Source organism: Panthera onca, chromosome D2 (genome assembly GCF_046562875.1).
Source record: "Panthera onca isolate mPanOnc1 chromosome D2, mPanOnc1 haplotype 2, whole genome shotgun sequence".
NCBI lineage: Eukaryota > Metazoa > Chordata > Mammalia > Carnivora > Felidae > Panthera > Panthera onca.
The window spans coordinates 71,208,200-71,215,064 of record NC_138349.1 but is presented as its reverse complement, the minus strand read 5'-3'; the positions used below and the strand labels follow the sequence as shown (position 1 = coordinate 71,215,064).

At 45.6% G+C, this 6,865-nt stretch overlaps 1 long non-coding RNA gene across 2 annotated transcripts; it reads right to left on the bottom strand.

The window, feature by feature from the left end:
- Positions 1-301: 301 nt before the first annotated feature.
- LOC132684607 (uncharacterized) lies at positions 302-2,222 on the bottom strand. Of its 2 annotated transcripts, XR_013550623.1 has the most exons (4): positions 2,123-2,222; positions 1,692-1,798; positions 1,207-1,241; positions 302-509 (listed from the first exon to the last, which is right to left on the bottom strand). It is a non-coding gene; the product is annotated as an uncharacterized LOC132684607 (long non-coding RNA). The 2 variants fall into 2 exon arrangements; XR_009612745.2 differs by lacking the exon at positions 1,207-1,241.
- Between the last annotated feature and the right edge of the window lie 4,643 nt (positions 2,223-6,865).

Here is a 6,865-nt window from a genome sequence, read left to right as displayed (position 1 = left end):
TTCTGCCACTCATCAGGTGTTTAATTTTGTCTCTACATACCTAAGGAGAAATGTATGAGTGTGTTCATTGTGTAAATCACGCATTTATTACGTTGATGGAAATGTGGTTGTTCATCTCTAGGAACTGGAGGGGTGCAGTGTATTAAATGCATTTTACGGTGTACTAGACAGCAGTTAGAACTGGGGAATTAGATGCATACAATATGGATAGATCTTAAGAGCAGTGTCAATGGGGAAAAGAAATATATAACATACAAATTTTGTGTAAATTAAAAATTCATCACACATCAATAAAAACGCATCAAAGTGGCAAATTTCATTTTTGAAAAATACATTCAAACAAAAAGATCCACCAGAATTGTTTCAGGTATAGAAGGGTGCATTACAGGAGCAGAAATAGGGGCTAAAGGAAAATCAATCCGTGAACCGAGGAAGAGTCCAGCAGGTCGCTAGCAATAATATGCCGTGAAATGAGGGGCTTGAGAAACTCAAGTTTCCATTTTTAACAGCTGAAAGAAGAGCAATTTAAAAAGGTAAAAATCAGATTTTGAGGGGATTAAGTGAGGTAATTCATGAAAAGCACTTAGCAAGTGCCCTAGCACATGGTAACTATTGACGAATTTTATTAAGCTAATATTAGTAGACTAATCTGTGCTAAAAAGCACCCTCCATGGGGGGGCGGGACCTCCATTTTGTTCATGCCAGCATCTCGAGCACCAGAGCAGTGTCTGTCACGTTTGCAGGTGCTTGACAAATATTTGTTGAGGGAATGACAGGCACTGAGATACAACGATGGGCAAAAGCCATATTGCTTCCACCCTTACGGAGCTAACAGTTTGGAAGAAAGACAAACACCAATAAAAAACATACATAAATAAATACACAGTTGCAATTGTTTCTAAATGCAAGTGCTCGTGGTTCCCTGAGAGTCCATAATGGGGGTATTTAAATTGGTCAGAGCGATCAGAAAAAGCTTCCTTGAGCAAGGGACCTTTGAGTCACGGTGAGTAAGAATTAACTAGATAAAAAGAGGAAGATCATTCCAGACAGGAAATCTAGCATGTCCAATGTCCCTGTGGCAGACGAGAGCTTGGCAAATACGAGAGCCTGAAAGATAGGGCGAGGGGGCCCGGCTGGGCAGTGAGGCTGGAGAAGGAGGTGGGGCCAGACCAGGCAAGACCTCACCAGCCATGTCAAGGAACTTGCCTTTATTTTCTGAGCCGTGGAAAGCTGATGAAAGGCTGTAAGAGCAGAGAGACGCAATCAGATATTCGTTTTTAGAAGATGGTTCAGGCATCAGCTTTTAGTGTATGTGGCACTGGGCTAGTAGTGAAAGGACAGAGAAAAGTGACTAGATCGTCAACGTTGGCTGGGATTGTTAGCATTTGCGAACCATCGACCTAAGACATGGAACACACCTATTCAATGTGGTCGATTCCTAGATGTCAAGAAAAGTCTGAATCTATCTGGAATAATGCTGGGGCTCCTGGGAGGGGCTTATGGATCATAAGATGACCAAGACTGATTAAGAGCAAAGGCCGTTCCTCTGTCTCTCCTGATACTCTCCCACTGCTTGACAACTGGAAGGATTTGGGCTTGATGAACATTTTATTCCAACTGTATACTTTCCAACTAGTTGATGATGCTCCTGGCCTTGTTGATATGCAAATTCCTCACGTTTATCAACTCACCTTGGCCTCTGGTGCTGCCAACAGGCCCTGAGGCACCATAGCCTCTGACTGCCCATTTGCAGGACTTTCTTGACCACATTGGTCCAACCCACAGGCTACACACCCACCTGCCAAGAGGAGGGAGAGAGCACATGTTGTGCAATCTGTTTGTCACTCACCCAAGGGCCAAGCCAAAGAACACACTGAGCCCCTTGAGCTCTGTACCTCCCACAACCATCCACATCTGCCCACCCTTGCCACACCCACCCTGAGGCAGGGCCACACCTGGCCTCCAGAACAAAGCCCAACTCCAAGCTCTCTCAAAAATCAGATTGGGTGCCTGAACTTATGTTCTCACTTTTCTTGCTAAGGTACTTCACCCACCCCACCCTCCCGCTGAACTACACCCAGTGCAAAAAGCCGTCACTGTGAACCAAGCCGTTGGCTCTCACCTTGCAACCACTCCATAAATGTTGGATCCTTCTTTGTATGCTTCCTACAGGGGAGACCCTCACTCCTTGCCACCGGATGCGTCAGTATTCGTTCTCATGGAAGGCATCTTATGACCCCGTCAGGTTCTAAGAATCAAAACTACATGTGACATCTCCTTCTCAAAAAGGCATTCCGAAGAAGGCTGGTCGCAAATAGAAAATATCAGTAACTAGGAGAGGGGTCCCCTGAATGCTGCATGGTCCATCAGATACTTCTTTTTCTTCTCTTGGGTATCAGCTAATCTTCCTCCAGTACGGAATCCATCTCACAAATTCATACATTCATACCCTGCCCCCCACCCCAGGATGTGTCATTTTCCTCACTAACTCGGTGACCACATCAGTCATTCAGTGAATCACTTGGCAAATTTCCTAAGGACCCACTGGACACAAAGCCACCGTCGTGGACACAAAACTTCTGCAGGAAGGGCATATGCCCCAAAGCTCGAGACTTAGGAGACCCCTATTTCTGCACGGCCTCTTCAAATGCAGAGAGAAACACGTTTCAAGTCCCTGCTAACAAGGACAAGTTCCAGCCAGAGCTGACCTTCAGCTCACTCACCGGGAATCCAAGTCTCTGTCAGCCATGGGAGTCAGGGGCCAAGTTCTCTGCCAAATTACTAGTACAGTCTGGCCTGAAATGCCCTCTCTCTACGTGGGGATTCAAGTAGCTCCTGTCCCACTAACGTCCACATATTGCGCCCTACATTTCTCTACCTTGTACCCCACATTTGTCAATTTAAAAATGTTTAGGGGCTCCTTGGTGACTGAGTTAATGAAGCATCTGGCTGTCGATTCCAGCTCAGGTCATGATTCCAGGGTCATGGGATCAAGCCTCACGTTGGGCTCTGTGTTGACTGTGGAACCTGCTAAGATCCTTTCTCTCTCCCTCTGCCCCTCTTCTCAGCTTGTGCTCTCTCTCTCTCTCTAAAAAAAAATTAAAATAAAAATTAAGAATTAAAATGACTAAAGTTCACAGCAGCATTATTCACACTCAAAAGGCAGAAATAAATCAAATGTCCATCAACAGATGAATGGAACGGAATGGAGTATTATTCAGCCTTAAAAAAAAGAAGGGGATTCTGGGGCCGCCAGGGTGGCTCAGTCGGTTAAGCGTCCGACTTGAGCTCAGGTCATGATCTCATGGTTCGCGAGTTCAAGCCCCATGGCGGTCTCTGTGCTGACAGCTCAGAGCCTGGAGCCTGCTTCAGATTCTGTGTCTCCCTCTCTCTCTGCCTCTCCCCCACTCGCACTCTGTCTCTGTCTGTCTCTCTCTCTCTCTTAAATAAATTAAAAAAAAGGGGGGGGATTCTGACACAGGCTATATGTATCTCACATACACACACACACATATAGAAATAGAGAGAGACCTCTATAAAGATACTGTTATATATATCATATGTATATCTCATAATGTAGATCATATAAATATATATATATATATATATATATATATATATATATATATATATATCTCCAGCCTCTGCCCCTTGCTTGTCGGTAACTTTCTACTCCAACGCTGAGAAACCTAGCTCCCATCAACTTCCATCCACTCACTGAAATAAGTGTTCAATTCCAGGGGCACCCCTGGGTGGCTCAGTCAGTTGAGCGTTCGACTCTTGATTTTGGTTTTGGCCTGTCTCAGCTTTCGGCAAGCCTTCCTCACTGAGCTTAATCATTTCTAGCTTTTGATGTACAGTGAGAGACGTGTGACTCTGCCTTTCACTTGAACACTTAGAGGCCACTGTAGGGGAATTACTTGGCCTGATTTCAATATTGTGTCTCAGAGAGAGAGAGGGAGCCGTCAGGACACGCACAACATTTATCAACTAAGTTTGCCATCTGATATGGGCTTGGCGAGGCACGCCTGGATGTAACCTTTTCAGACCGACTTCTTTCACTTAGCGATATGCATTTAAGTTTCCATGTCTTTTCATGGCTTGGTAGCCCATTGCTTTTTATGCATTGTCTGGATATAATATAGTTTGTATATTTATCTTAAAGGACGCATTGGTTGCTCCCCAGTTTTAGTGATTATGAATAAAGACGCTATAAACATTCGTGTACGGGTTTTTGTGTGGTGAGTTGTCAACTCACTTGGGTAAATTGGCAGCGAGATTGTTGGACTGCATGGTCAAAGTACGTTTAGCTCTGAAAGAAACTACCACACTGTCTCTCCAAGCAGCTATACCCAAGTTCGCATCCCCGTCAACAAGGAACGAGAGTTCCTCATTCTCGCTAGGATGTGGGCCTGCCAGTTTTCCAGACTTGGAGCTATTCTAACGGGTGTGTAGTTGGATCTCATTGTTGTTTTAATCTGCAGTACCTTTAACAACAGGTGATGTTGAGAAGCTTTTCGCATGCTTTCTTTGGCCACCTGTATGCCTTGCTTGGTGTGGTGCCTGGGTGTCCGTTCAGATCCTTTTTTCCTTTCGTAATTGAGAATTTTTAAATTTTTATTTATTTTTTTATTTGAGAGAAAGAGAGAGAGTGGTAGCGGGGGAAAGAGACAGAGGAAGAGAGAGAGAGAGAGAGAGAGAGAGAGAGAGAGAGAATTCCAAGCAGGCTCCATGCTCATCGGCTCATCATGGGCCCAACATGGGGCTCAATCTCAAGACCCTGGGACCATGACCCGAGCTGAAATCAAGAGTCGGCTGCTCAACCGACTGAGCCACCCAGGCACTCCCATAATTGAGATTTTATTGGTTGTTCTGAGGGTCAATGCACAGACATTATGAAGAATTTGTACACAATTTCTAATGCAGGTGCCAAACATATAAGGAGCCTGTAGTTTTTGTTTTTGTTTTTCAACGTTTATTTTATTTTTGAGACAGAGAGAGATAGAACATGAACGGGGGAGGGTCAGAGAGAGAGGGAGACACAGAATCCAAAACAGGCTCCAGGCTCTGAGCTGTCAGCACAGAGCCCGACGCGGGGCTCGAACTCATGGACCGCGAGATCATGACCTGAGCCGAAGTTGGACGCTTAACCGACTGAGCCACCCAGGCGCCCCGCCTGTAGTTTTTTTCTAAACCGAGGTTCTAGTGACATTCCAGCTTAAAATTTTCAGACAAGTTTTTCCTAAGAAGACGCTAGCTAACAATATCTTCAGGGGTTGATCAACGGTTACACTGTAAGCATCGGTAATTCACATGTCACTATTATGGATCCTACACACTCAAAATATCAATGTCTCAGGGCACAGTAACAGAGTTGTTAGGCAAACCGGACTACCATGACCAGAGGTCTTAAAGAATGTACACATCAGGGCACCCAGTGGCTCAGTCAGGGAAGCATCCGACATCAGCTCAGGTCATGACCTCGAAGTTCTTGAGTTGGAGCCCCGCATGGAGCTTTCTGCTGTCAGCCCAGAGCCCGCTTTGGATCCCTCCCCCACCTCTGCACCTCCCCCACTCTCGCACATGCTCTCTCTCTCTCTCTCAAAAATAAACATTAAAAAAGAAAAAAAAAGAATGCACATAGTTTGAGACTCAAGAGCAAACTAAGATCAGGCAGCAGTTGCTTGGAAGAAACAATTCTTCTGAGAACAACGTGGAAATAGAAGGGTCGTTTCAAATGTTCAGGACTGATGTGCCATTCATAAGGGGGATCGAGCTACAGGTCACAGGCTGGCTTATCACTTGGCTGGCTTTGGGAAAGGCAGCCCTCCACCCCCCGTTTAATTACCGCGATAAGGGGCCGGGGTCAAATGTATCAGACATGGAGGCATAAGGGTAGGGGACTCCCTGACTCTCATAGGGGGCACAGTACACAGGCCAGTTCAGGTTTTTCTTGGGCAAAGTTGATCACAGAGTTTCCCCGCAATGGCGAACTCTCCTCCTTGTCGTCCCTGCTAGCAAATACCCACCTGTCCCACGACACAGGAACATTCGTATTAGAGGCTCCCCTAAAGAAGAAGGCCACGTGAAACCGAAGGAACTTCTGGTTTGGTGACCTGTCCCCTTCCATAAAGGCAACAGCCCATCCCAGAATTCAATACCCCAACTGAGCAAAGGCATTTGATGCTGTTGCCCTCCCGCTCTTGGTCAGGGTGGAGCATAGACACTGTGACTTGTAAAAGAACTTGTCGACAAGATCAAGAGTGAAAGAGGAGGAGGGGTCTACCATGGGCCCATTCACTCTGTGCCTGGGATTTCTGCTATTCTGCTCTGTAAATATGCTTTGTGCCCAATGATAAACTCAACTGACACTTGTATAGACTTTATTTTCACAGGCATTCCACCTTCTGACATCACATGGGGTAGATATCATTACGCCCATTGTGTAGAGGAGGGAACTGATGAGGAGAAAAATTAGGTAATTCGTTCCAGGTGGCACAGCTGGTGGGTAAAACTAAAATTTAAACCACTGCTCTCTGGAAGGTCCCAGGGGAAAGTGATGCTATCATGGTCTCCTAAAGATATTTCTAACAAATGGTGTTTTGCGTGTGGGTTTGGATGTGTGTGTGTGTGTGTGTGTGTCTCAGAAATGGCCTCTGACAAGGGTACAACGTGGGATGTAATCTGTATGTGGATGTGAGTCTCGAGAGTGCCCCAGGATTCAATCGTGTCTTATTTAAGTAGCTCATGTCTCCCAAAAGGAGGTGTGGCATTTTCACGAAAGCAAATGCCATTTTCCGTGAATCATAGCTAGTTTTGTGCCTCTGAGAAGCCTTCAGAAATGCTCACCATTTTTCTGCAGTCT